This window comes from Chrysemys picta, chromosome 6, assembly GCF_011386835.1.
Source record: "Chrysemys picta bellii isolate R12L10 chromosome 6, ASM1138683v2, whole genome shotgun sequence".
Lineage (NCBI taxonomy): Eukaryota > Metazoa > Chordata > Testudines > Emydidae > Chrysemys > Chrysemys picta.
Genome location: NC_088796.1, coordinates 110,871,115 through 110,884,913, shown reverse-complemented (window position 1 = coordinate 110,884,913; position 13,799 = coordinate 110,871,115). Strand labels below are relative to the sequence as shown.

The window sequence follows — 13,799 nt, the reverse complement described above, 5'->3', positions numbered from 1 at the left end:
TGCAAATATATAACAGTGGTTGCAAAAATGATTTATATGATCATATATTAATCAGATAACGTCACACTAACGAAACAGAAAAAGCACCTGTGAGCTCTGTCCTTTAAGAGCTTTTTCCTTGTTTAAAAATCAGACTCTAAACCAGTGGTTCCCAAACTGGGGTTTGCAAAATGTTTCGGGGGTTCTCAGAAAAAATTCTGTAACGGTGGACAGAGCTGTCACTAGGGACCCCGGGCTTGGGGGGCAGCAGCCAGGACCCAGGTATGTGGGGCTGCAGCTGGAGCCCCGTGGCCAGTGGAGCGGGTAGCCGGAGCCCCATGGAGCGCGGGGCCAGCAGCCCGAGCACCGTGGCAGACAGGGTGGCAGCAGGGACCCTGTCCCTGGCAGACAGGGGCAGTTGGGTGGCATGAGGGGCAGAGTGGGAGGAGGAGCTGGGCTGTACATGGGGGGCCATCCAAGCTAATTTGTCCCTGTCCCCGCACCCTCCTGATGGTGGAAGAAAAAGTATTTGCACACCAAATCAGCCGGAACCAAGGTTATCGTACTCAATGTAGTGGTAACGACTCTCAGTTAGTCCATGCTCAGTCATTCTCTGTAGCATGCCGTTTTGCTCCAATGAGACGTGAGTGAATCTTCTCATTTACTAGTTTGTTCATTTGTTAGCGTTCTCAGTGTGGGTTATTTTATTTTTTATTTGAACTGTTGTACACCCAGTATGGACATGTGGCTGAAAACGGAAAGTGTAAAGACACGAGAAAACAAATGTTTGATATCAGCTAGTGTTTTGTCAAGTCCAAAGTGTGGAAAATCTAAGTCAAATGATCATGATGGTACTGGAAAGTTGCTTATGAAGAAAAGAAAATATGACAATTATATAAAATATGGCTTTACATGCATTGGCGATTAAGAGTGTCCAAAACCACAGTGTGTAATTTGTGGTGATGTTCTAGCAAACAGCAGCCTCAAACCTTCTCTACTTCAGCGCCACTTAAAAACTTGGCACCCCGCACAACTTGACAAGCCTGTTGATTTTTTTCAAGCGAAAATTAGCTGAGTGGAAAAGTGACATCACCAGTTTTGTATGCAAAGCAAGTACTGATAACGAAAATGCACTTGAATCATCATACCGAGGGAGCTACTGAGTAGCAAAAGCATCAGAAACCCATACCATAGCAAAGAGCTTAATTGGTCCATGTATAAAAGACATAGTTCATTGCATGCTCGGAGAAAAGGCTGCAAAAGGGATTGACATAGTACCTTTGTCCAATAGTACATTGTCACGAAAAATTAATGACATGTCAAGTAATGTAGCGACCACAATTGTATATAGAGTGAAAAATAGTCCATATTATGCTATACAGTTGGATGAATCAACTGATGTTGCTAATCTATCTATTTTGCTAGTGTTTGTACATTATGTGAATGAAGGTATGATTGAAGATTTGTTGTTTTGCCGGAAAGAACGTACAACTGGAGAAGATATCTTCAATCGGACTAATGTATATTTTCAAGTCTTGTGGAAAATCGACCACACGATTGATTTTGATCAGACAGCCTGAGGCTCCTTTATTGATTAATTGAACATGAAAGCATGGGGGAGTCAGCCAAGGCAGCCGAACCCCCCCCCAATGGATAAAATACGAGAGCTTATATAGGATAAAGCCACAAAATTACATATACTTCCTTAAAATTTTACATCCATATAAGGGATGAAACAAAGCAAGCTTTCTCCTATTTTTCTTAGTTGTGCCTTTGCGGTTTGCTCTGCCACCTGGCAGCTATTAATCATAGACTGTTACAAACGGTTAGTTCTGCTTCTGTAGTTTCTGTCTACCTTTCTCCTTTTACCCCCCCGCCCTTCCTCCTTCCTCCAGGCCACACATACAGTTCACCTGACCATACATACCATTCACTTGACCAAAGTTTAGCCAAAGTTTAGGCCTTAGGCCATTTTCCTCCACACAAGAAAACGAAATAGATTGCCTCATTGCCTGTCAGGCATTTGCACTGATGGGGCCACATCAATGATGGGGAAGTATACTGGATTTGTAGCTCGAACAAAAAAGGTCTCTTGGACTCATTGCAGTACCCATAGGCAAGCCCTCGCAGCAAAACGCATGCCTGAGGGACTGAAGGAAGTGCTGGACAATGCCGTGAAAATGGTGAATTTTATAAAATCATGGCCAACAAATTCCAGAATATTTCATGTACTTTGTGAAGAAATGGGTAGTGTAAACAATTGTCTATTGTCCCATATGTAAGCGGGGGAATGGTCCCGCTATTGTGGGGAACTTTCCTGGCTTCTGCACTACCCCGGTGAAGTGGGCTGGCGAAAGGATCTGAGTCCTCACTCCCACTTCCTTTACCCAGAGGCCTCCCTGCCCTTGAGGACTCCCCTTCCACTCTCCTGTCTGGCAGAGTCCTCGTAAACCCCGACCAGGCTGGGTCCAGGATTCCTGGGGGGCTCGACCCCCAACCCTGCTGTGGTCACCCAGGACAGGGGCTAGGGTGTCCCCACTCCGGGGTCCTCTCTTTGCACTGGGCACCTCCCTGACCCACGGATCATTTCATACAATTTAAAGCAAATACAAGTTGTTTAATTAACAATTAATTTTAAAAAAGAATAAGGAAAAATGGGAAAGGTTAAAGGAAAACACGTCACCCTGCTCTGTGGCAGGGAACATCACAAATAGTGTCTCTGGAACATCAGGGCAGTTCAGTCTGTTCCTTGTAGGTCCCAGGCTCCTTCTCAGGCCCTGGCTGTGCTGCAGAGACGCTGCGGGTCGGACACATGCTCTGGCGGTGGCCACACGCTCTCAGACTCTAGGTGGCAGGACCCTTCTTCCCAGCATCGCCCCTGCCTGATCGGGGTTATGATCCCCTCCAAGTCTGGCCTGCAGAGCCTCTTGGCTGAGGTGTCTCCCTGTGCTGGGCCCACTGCCCAGGGTCCCCCTCCTCTCCCCAGCTGCTCACTGCACCCGGCTCCGGACTGCTCCAGCCCCAGCCCCAGCTCCGGCTCCACTCGGCCTCAGCACGGCTGCTGCTGCAGCTCTGCCTCCAGCTCCCTGGGCTGCTTCTCTGGCCTCTCTGGCTCTGGTTGCTGCAGCTCTGCCCCCTGGACAGGTCTGCTCTGCAGGCTGCTTCTGTGACTCTGCTCCCAGCTCTGACCTGCTTCCTGGCTGCTTGTCTGGCCCCTCTGGCTCCGGTTGCTGCAGCTCTCCTCCCAGGGCAGCTCTGCTCTCTCTGGGCTGTGCTCTGGCTTTGGGGCTGCAGCCCTGCTCCCAGCAGCTTAGCTCGGGCCCCTGCTCTCTCCTTAGCTCGGCCCCACTCAGTCTGACCCAGGCCATTCCAGTTCACACGGAGGACGGGACCCCCTGGCCTCCTGTCATGCTGATTAGCTGCCCGCCCTGTCAGTCAGGCTGATCTGGAGCATTGGCCTCTCCCCATTGTTCCTGGGGACTGTCAGTCTCAGGCTCCTGATTTGCCATCGACCCTTCCCCTTTTAATGCTGAGAGCTAGCCAGCCAAAACACCCCCACTGAATGTTAGTAAGGGGGCAACAGTCCCCTTACACATACCGAAGTTAGATGTCTCTCACATGGCAAAATCCTTATGCGCTTGTTTGAGCTTAAAACAGAAATCCTTGTTTTTTTCAACAGCCACCCTGTCCACCTTGCCATCTGTATGGAAAATCATGTCTTGCTCCAGAGCCTAGCTCATTTAGCAGACATTTTCTCGAAGATTAATGACCTAAATTTATCTCCAAGGCCTCAATATAACAGTTTTCAGCGTGTTGAAATCCATGATAAAGAAGTCTCAGTTCTGGGAAAAGTGTTTGGAAAACAATCAAACTGAGTGTTTCATTACTCTTCATGACTTCCTGGCAGAACATAAACTTTGGTTGGATCAATGCACTAAAACCAATATAACTGCTCAACGTTCAGGGAATACTTTCCAGCTCTGTCAAGCGATACTGACTGGATTCAAAACCCCTTTGATGATACCACTTTCTCAACTCAGATATTGAGCACTGAGGAAAAAGAGAAATTGATTGAGATCTCTGGTGATTATGAACTGAAAAGGAGTTTCAGAAGTCTGTCACTGATCAACTTTTGGCTGAGTTTAAGAAACGAGTATCCCATGCTGGCAGAAAAAGCTACTATCATTTTGTTACCGTTTTCAACAACATACTTATGCGAGAAAGCATTTTACTCGTACCAGTACCAAATACAGAAACAGACTCAGTGCTGAACCAGACCTGAGACTCTTTCTTCAGTGGTTCCAGACTTCCAAGAGCTATGCAAATCAAAGCAAGTGCATCCATCACACTGAGGAGATTTAAACTTCAAGACTCCTTATGAAAAATGGAAAGGGAGGTGGATATTTTTTGCTGTTTCTAAAATTAAATAGATTGCTAGTGTTGTTTTTAAAATTATTATGAAAAACAAGTTTAAGCTGTGTTATAGTCATGTTTGGTTTGCCTGAACTGCTCATGACCCGAATGCTTGTGGGAGGAACTCTTTATTTGAGTTGGCTTCTTAAATACATACTTTGGAAGAGTGTTTCCGTTTTCATAATGTAATAAATTTAATACTGCAATGATAAATAATAATGTAATAATAAATAGTGTGCAATAAACATGTCATAAAAAAACCAAATGATTTCCAAGATCACTGCTTCTATCATTTATGCTCAGGTAAGAGAGAAAATCCCTGGAAATATTCATTTTTAGGAGGGGGTTCACGAGATTTGATATTTTCGTGAAAGGGGTTCGCGGGTTGTTAAAGTTTGGGAACCACTGCTGTATACTAAACCCCAAATCTTGTTTAAAACAGCTTAATGTTAAACAATAACAGGTTCATGCTAACACCTTTAACACTCCATCAAAATTAATACAAGAACTCCCTTGTTCAGGATTCTTCCCCTTCATGTCTGTGGTCTATGTATGGATCAAGCACAATCTGGCTCACAATAAGTAGGAAACAATTGAAATAACATTCAGTATAGCATTTAGAACTCAGAGAAATACACAAGCATCTGGGCAGCATTAGAAAGGCCCTGGGCATTATCTTTCACATTTTTTTCCTGTGTATTTTTAAGAAGGAAGTATTCTTGGAATTGGAAGATTCTAGTACAGTATAGACATGATCACGTTGTGCAGGCCAAATCAATACAGTCATCCGTAATCTTTTCAAAACTTATTAGTTGTACAAGGCCAGATTCTGCCCTCAGTTGTACCCAGCCAACACCTCAGAAGTTGAGGAGGTTAAATAGGTGTAAATGAAGCCATAAGTAAAAAGAACAGGAGTACTTGTGGCACCTTAGAGACGTGCCCAAATGCTTTAAAGTGAGGACAGACTACAGTTTTGAATGGCATACAATGCAAGAAAAGAAGAGCTTTATTGCTCAGCAAGAAATCAAACTAGTTAATGACAGTTTGGAAGTATTGTAAGCAGCAGATAGGACTAAAAATGAGTATGCTATTGCCTATATAGTACAACTGTAGTATCCTATGTGAACAAGAAAAGAAGCATGATAACAATGGATATTAGTTCTTAGAAAAAACTGCTCCTCAGAACTGCACGTTCCAAGAAAAAAAATGCATTGATAGATTTGCTGTGTCAGACTTTGTCTGTTTCAGGAAACTGCTGTAAAACAGTCCCTAAAGCCAAATGTAGTTATTATCTTCACCACTTTGAAAAAAAACATTACATTGAAGAAATGTCTCAGAGGAACTTTTGATATCAACACTTCATTGTCACAGCCTAATTTGTATTTCTGCATTGAATTAGGAGTTAGGCAATATTTAATCTGCACTCCTTAAAATCCATTGGGATTAGACCCAAAACTCAGAGCCAAACCCACACTTAGCATTTTGGTTCTAAGTGAGAACCAAAATCTAAAGAGGCCTGTTTTCCAGGACCGAGTGAGCTGGAATCCAAGCTGGTAGAAATTTTATGAGATCACTGTTCCAGATTTCTACCATTTGTAGGGTTGCCAGCTGTCTAATCACACAAACCCAAACACCCTTGCCGTACTTCCTGCCCCCACCCTGCCTCTCCTCTGAGGCCCTGCCCCACTCACTCCATCCCCCCTCCCTCCGTTGCTCACTATCCCCCATCCTCATTCACTTTCACCGGGCTGGGGCAGGAGGTTCGGGTGTGGGAGGGGGTGCGGGTTCTGGGCTGTGGCCGAGGGGTTTGGAATATGGGAAGGGGCTCCAGGCTGAGCCTGGGGCAGGAGATTGCAGTGCAGGAGGGAGTGTGGAGTGTAAGGTCTGGGAGGGAGTTTGGGTGTTGGAGGGGGCTCAGGGCTGGGGGGGCAAGGGATTGGGGTGTGGGAGGGGATGAAGGGTGCAGGCTCTGGGAGGGAGTTTGGGTGCTGGAGGGGCCTCAGGGCTGGGGCAGGGGATGTGTGAGGGAGTTTGGGGTGCTGGCTCTGGGAGGGGGCTCAGGGCTGGGACAGCAGGTTGGGGGGCAGGAGGGGGTGAAGGGTGTGGGATCTGGCCAGGATGCACTTACTTTGGGCGGCAGCACAGCGGGGCTAAGGCAGGCCCCCTGCCTGCCCTGGCCCTGCACTGCTCTTGGAAGCAGCCGGCACGTCCCTGTGGCCCCTTGTGGGAGGGCTCCGCATGCTGCCCGCACCCACAAGTGCTGCCCCCGCAGCTTCCATTGGCTGCAGTTCCCAGCCAATGGGAGCTGCGGAGTCGGCACTCAGGGCGCGGATGGAGACTCCCTGTCCCACCCCCGGAGCTGCAGGGACTTGCCGGCCGCTTCCAGGAGCAGTGCAGGGCCAGGGCAGGTAGGGAGCCTAAAATCTCCCAGTTTGGCTTCAGTAGCCTCCAGGAGATGGGGCCTGATTCCGGGAGATTCCCGGCGAAACCAGGAGGGTTGGCAACCCTAACCATTTGTAGACCAGCTCTTCCACCAACATAAAGCTGGCAGAATCAAATTGTCCATATTTAGATGCTGTATTTTTGTGCTTAAGGTTTTGATTTTTGGCACTTATTTTCCCCCTTTTTTTCATAAAGTGGATGGTCTGTTGGCCATGCTCCTGTTATAATACTCTTTCACCAACTAAAAGGCTGTGAATCGGGTCCTAAAACTGTTGCATAATCTTTGCGAAGTTTAACAGGCTACTCAAATTGCATTACTAATATTGATCTTGTTTTCGCATGTGTTTTTCTTTTCGTACTTACTGGAAGAAAGTCTTCTTTCTAGCAGCTGGCCCTTTGAGAAAAGTGTCTGGCATTAGCAAAACACTGGGCATTTCATTCCACCATTTGGGTAGATCTAGAATAATTGGAATGTAGAAAAGGTTGCCTGTTTCGATCATGTCCAAACCCCATAGAGTCCTCTTGCACAACGGCTATTTAGTTGGATTTTTGTGGCTGTGTGGGTGTAGGACTGCAGCAAGCACTCATGATTTCATCCTGTGAAAGGACTGCATCCACATCCAACTTTTTTTCTTTTATGGTCTGGCTCTCTGCCATATGTTCAGTGAATAAATTGGATGTGACTGAGCAATTTCTGAACCAAACTACTGCAGCGAAGGCATTAGCCAGCGCAATAAGGTAAGCAAGAATAGGTTACAACAGGTTTCTACAAGGGCTTCACTTAAAAGGATTTTATCAGACAGCAAGTTTAGAAACTAAAAATGATTCTACAATTGGCTTTTAAATGATTTGAAGTGTCCTTTTCAATCTGAATTTCTTTCCCATTTTTAACTGGTGGATTTACTAAAGATTAACTAACTGCAAGATAATTCAGTTGATCAAGACTGTGCTTCAAGTTGGTATAGGTTCTATGTAATCTGTTGTTTAACTGTAATATTTAAAGGCTTACATCAAACCCAAAGGAGTTACTGATTTACCTTTGCCAAATAGGATTTTTCAATTTGAGTATAAACTGCTCCTCAATCTCATTTAGTGAAAAATGCTTGTCCCTTCTCATGAAGAGATTTAGTTATGAACTTACCTTGGTTTTATATATAGACTGAAATAACATTTGGATCATGCTGCATTGGAAGTGAGTTCCAAGGCTTTTAAATTCTGCTTTAATATTCAGTATTATATGTTAGTTTATAATAGAAATAGTATCATTTTGTGTGTTGGGGAAATGGAAGCAGGGCAGGGCAAAGGGGAACTCTAGGGGGGATAAGGAAAGCTGCATAATCTGGATCTGTCTTGTCCCCCTCCCTAGATGTGCTCTTGCAGATGTGACTAATGCATCAGGCAAATTCTTCTAACACTCTCTTCTTCTGGGATGACTCCCTGTTGAAATCAGTCATGAGATCTGTTCAGATTTATTTGACTGCAAGATCAAACACTTCAGCAGCCCAAGTTAATCTTCTTTGCTCCCTTGATACTCAGTTTGTTTGTTAAAACAAACAAACAAACAAAACAGCAGCAGTTGTTTTTTCCACTCCTGGAGCAAACAATGGACTCAGACTTCCCACCCTAAGCAGTATATAGTTTTCTGGTTAAGGTAGTGTGTGTGTACATCATGGTCTCTCTGAGGGTGTTGGGGGAAAAGGGGGAGGGGAGGAAAGAAGGAGAAGAAAGAACAAAATAACAAGGGGGGGGGGAAGTGTGACAGAAAATAGAAGGCCAAAAAAATCACATAGGAAAAGAGACACAAAATAGATACAACGGCTAATAAAAGCCAGGAGTAAGAGACAGAAAATAGAAAAATGGAGAGAAGGTGATAACTGCAGGGGGATATCTTGGTGATAGTGGTGGGGAAGATGGGGTTAAGAGTGTGCCGGTCAGTCTGTCTCAAGAGGTGTGTGAGCAAGTCCAGTTCCAAAGTCCTTCTCACAATCAACAAGAGCTCCTTTTACTTACAGTTGTTAAAATGTTTTGTTGTTGTTTTGTTGTTGTTGTTTTGTTTTGTTTTGGGAAAAAGGGTTGGTTATTTATTCTACAGGGCCAACAAAAAGTGAAGCTCCATCACTGAAGCTTTCAGTTCCTCCAAATCTTTATTTAAACAAGGCTCACAACTCAATTAAACAAAAGTGCATGGATTCGTAACAGTCCTTCAGTAATTAGGAGTAGTTTTTTCTCTTAGCAACAGCAGCAAATTTCCTAAGAGACTGTCCACTTCATATAGTTACTTTTGAAAATTAGTTGCAAGTGTGCTGTCTCCTCAGGGAATACCTCTGGGTCTTAGTTTCTCATCATAAAGTCAGATGCTACCTTCTTAGATAGGGAGGTTGGGAAATATAAGTATCATGAGTTTTTGCGTCCTGAATGGTATTGGCCACTATTACAGTGGGGCTCCAAAACTAAGTTTGGGAGCCACAGTTCAAGTGTATTAAACAGTTGGAACTATTCTAAGGGTAAACTGACGTAAGTAGCTCCAGTATGTTAGTGACTAAGGAGTATTGTTTTTGTAAATTTCTTCATAAGCACAAGTTAGCAAGATTATTTGGAAAGTCAGATGCAATGCAAATTTTAATCAAATGCATAAATTATGTGGAATGGTTTAATAATTTGAAAATGGGGGTGAATGTTATTGGTCGGAAACATTGTTTTGCTCATATACGGCGTGTATGACAGTCAAACATTCCCAGGGAAGTTTTCAGCTCCTACTCCTTGCAGGCTAACACTGTATATCTATGTGAAAGTGGAAATATTATTGCTGTGAAGACAAAATAAACTGTGTCTGGAACCCCACTTTAGAAATTAAGAGGGGGCAACCCAAAATAGCAGTAGTGTATTGTAACAAGTTTAAATGAGTGTTTAACTGTACTATAATATCCTACTGGCTTCCATGTGATCACTAACAATGACAGTGCATCGTATGTAATTAAGTCATTCCTCATATTTTCAGCTTTGAAAATTTTCAACTGCATTAATACAATTGAGTTAACTTAATCTGATTGAAAAGCCTCATAAATACATAGGCTAATATGTTTGAAACAGAGAGACAAGGTGGGTGAGGTAATATCTTTTATTTGACCAACTTTTGTTGGTCAAATAAAAGATAAGAACATAAGAATGGCCCTATTGGGTCAGACCAAAGGTCCATCTAGCCCAGTATCCTGTCTTCTGACAGTGGCCAGTGCCAGATGCCCCAGAGGGATTGAACAGAACAGGTAATCATCAAGTGATCAAGCCCTGTCGCTCATTCCCAGCTTCTCGCATACAGAGGCCAGGGACACCATTCCTGCTCATCCTGGCTAATAGCCATTAATGGACCTATCCTCCATGAATTTATCTAGTTCTTTTTTAATCCTGCCCCAGCCTGTCTCCCGCACTCCAACTCCATCCCCGAGCCCGTCCCCCTCCTCCTGCCCCAGCCTGTCCTCTACACCCTAACTCCCTCCCAGAGCCTGTCCTCTGCACTCCAACTGCCTGACCCAGCCCAAATCCCACACCCCAACTCCCTTCCAGAGCCCGCCCCCACCCCTCCTCCTGCACCCCAACCCCGTGCCCCAGCCCGTCCCCCTGCACTCCAACTCCCTCCCAGAGCCTGTCCCCTGCACCCCAACTGCCTGCCCAGACCCCACCCCAACTCTGTATTACTCTCTCAATTACCCTCTCAATCTCAGTCTCAAAGAAAAATGGGGAAAAGAATTTAGCCTTATCATGACAACAGAAACATGGGAGAATATCTGGCATAATGTGAAAGATACTTCAAGTTCTTTATCCTTGTGATTCTTCCAGAACAAGATATTAAACAGTCACTACTAGACTTAAAACTTAAAGCTAAATTGGCTTAAAGCTAAATTGGCAACACATTGAATGTTGAGATGCAAACAGTCACAAGCCAATCTTTCACACAACCTCTATATCTGTCAAAAAAATGCATGTGTTCTGGAACACCATATTCAGTGCTCTCTCAAACTTTAACTGTTGCTATCTTTCCTTCTCCAAGCTGTGTATTTTAGGGATGAATTGGTAATACCAGTTAACATTAAGAAGTTGCAGTAAATTTTTAGTGGCCAAAAGAGTTAATTTGAGAAAATGGAAATCTGCCATTCCTCTTTTAGACATAGACTGGCTTAACAAGCTCTCTACTGTTGCAGCAATGGAAAAAAATGACTTGATCTAATAGAAACGCTTGGGAAAAAATGAGGATGTCTGGTCACACATGACCCTACTGCATACTTTTGCAATTTAGTATATATTAGTCCCCGATACTCCTAGGGTATGTTCTCATTTTACCTATTTAGTCACTTTAATAATTGATACCCTGCACCACCACTATGGGTTCAGGGTTTGTTTTGTTTCAGGTTTTACAAATAATGAACATTGAATTTTGTTATTTGTATGGTATTTCATTTAGTTATATGTTTATTTTATATACAAACAATATCACCTCCTAATCTTGATCAATTGGGCCATCAGCCCTCACAGAGAGAGCACCAGTCACAACACGCCATTTGTGTTGTTGTAGCCTGTCCTTCAGCCACCCGCTGGCCAAGCTGTCAGTGGCACCGGACGCCTGATCGGCATAGCACACCACAGCCCAGAACCCCTGAGCTCAAGCAGTCTGCCAGTCTTGGCTTCCCAAGTAGCTGGGATTTCAGGCACGAGCCACCACACCTAACACAAAAATATCAATAAAGTTTAAAAAATAGAGTTTGAAAGTTCATGGGGATGTGGCCACATTGGATCTTGCCCCAGTCTGTCTTGTGATGAGGGGTTGCTTTGGACTTCTTCTTTTCAAATATATCGATTTCAATTATAACACAGAATACAAAGTGTACAGTGATCACTTGATATTGTTTTGATTACAAATATTTGCATTGTAAAAATAAACAAAAGAGATAGTATTTTTCAGTTCACCTCATACAAGTACTGTAGTGCAATCTCTTTATCATGAAAGTTGAACGTACAAATGTAGAATTATGTACAAAAAAACCTGCACTCAAAAATAAAACAATGTCCTACTTCTTCTTCAGCCAATTGCTAAGAGAAACAAGTTTGTTTACATTTACAGGAGATAATGCTACCCACTTCTTAATTATGTCACCTGAAAGTGAGAACAGGCGTTTGTGTGGCACTGTTGTAGCTGGTGTCGCAAGATATTTATGTGCCAGATGCGCTAAAGATTCATATGTCCCTTCATGCTTCAACCACCTTTCCAGAGGACATGCATCCATGCTGATGATAGGTTCTGCTCGATAATGATCCAAAACAATGTGGACCAATGCATGTTCATCTTCATCATCCTCTGAGTTAGCCTTGGTCTACACTACAGGGTTAGGTCGAATTTAGTCACGTTAGGTCGATTTTATAATGAATGCGTCTACACAAGCAACCCCATTCCGTCGACCTAAAGGGCTCTTAAAATCGACTTCTGTACTCCTCCTTGGCGAGGGGCGTAGTGCTAAAATCGACCTTGCTGGGTCGAATTTGGGGTAGTGCGGACACAAATCGACGTTATTGGCCTCCGGGAGCTATCCCAGAGTGCTCCAATGTGACTGCTCTGGACAGCACTTTCCACTCCGATGCACTAGCCAGGTACACAGGAAAAGCCCCAGGAACTTTTGAATTTCATTTCCTGTTTGGTCAGCAGCACAGGTGACCATGCAGTCCCCCCAGAATCGCAAATGAGTTCCAGCATGGACCAAACAGGAGACACTGGATCTGATTGCTGTATGGGGAGAAGAATCTGTGCAGGCAGAACTCAGATCAAAAAGAAGAAATGCTAATATATATATGCCAAAATCACACAGGGCATGATGGACAGAGGCTACAACAAGGACACACAGCAGTGCTGCGTGAAAGTCAAGGAGCTCAGGCAAGCCTACCAAAAGACAAAGGAGGCAAACAGTCACTCTGGGTCAGAGCCCCATACATGCCGCTTCTATGATCAGCTGCATGGCATTCTAGGGGGGGGACCCTACCACCACCCCACCACTGTCTGTGGACACCTGCAAGGGGGGAGTCTCACGCAACACAGAGGAGAATTTTGTGGATGAAGAAGAGGAGGAGGAGGAGGAGGAGGAGGAGAATGCGCAGCAGGCAAGCTGTGAATCCGTTCTCCCCGGCAGCCAGGACCTTTTCATCACCCTGGAGCCAATACCCTCCCAAGGCGGGATCCCCGACCCTGAAGGCAGAGAAGGCACCTCTAGTGAGTGCACATTTGTAAGTACAGTACAGGGTTTTAAAGCGATAGTGTTTAATGTTTGCTTTGCCCTAAAGACTTGGGATGCATTCACAGCCAGTACAGCTACTGGAAAAGTCTGTTAACATGTCTGGGGATGGAGCGGGAATCCTCCAGGGACATCTCCATGAAGTTCTCCTGGAGGTACTCTGAAAGCCTTTGCAGAAGGTTTCCAGGGAGGGCTGACTTATTTCGTCCTCCACGGTAGGACACTTTACCATGCCAAGCCAGTAGCAAGTAGACTGGAATCATTGCAGCACAAAGCATGGCAGCGAATGGTCCTGGGTTTTGGTTGCATTCAAGCAACATTCGATCTATATCTTTCTGTGTTAGCCTCAGGAGAGTGATATCATTCATGGTCACCTGGTTGAAATAGGGGAATTTTTGTAAGGGAACAGTAAAAGGACCCCGTTCATGCTGGGCTGTTTGCGCTTGGCTAAAAGGGATCATCCCTGAGAATAGCTACACAACGGTGGGAGGGGGAGGTGTGTGCTGCGCAGCCATCCGAAAACTGCAGCACCTCCTTTTAAATGGCAAACCCAACCGGCATTGCTTGCTAGGGGAAAGGAGGGTGCTGCAGTTTGAAAACATTCCCACATGTTATGAAGACATTAGAAGCAAAACCCGCATACCCTTTGGCTTACCATGGCTGCCTGGAAACTGAATTCTGTTGCCCAGCCAT

At 44.7% G+C, this 13,799-nt stretch overlaps 1 protein-coding gene across 1 annotated transcript in view; it reads left to right on the top strand.

Annotated features, from left to right (window-relative positions):
* The first annotated feature begins 7,224 nt into the window (after positions 1 to 7,224).
* Positions 7,225 to 13,799, top strand: part of LOC101931484 (uncharacterized) — a 28,673-nt gene continuing 22,098 nt past the window's right edge. Inside the window, exon 1 of the mRNA XM_005295233.4 lies at positions 7,225 to 7,572. The gene's annotated coding sequence lies outside the window, so the exon portion shown is untranslated. The remainder of the gene's footprint in view (positions 7,573 to 13,799) is intronic.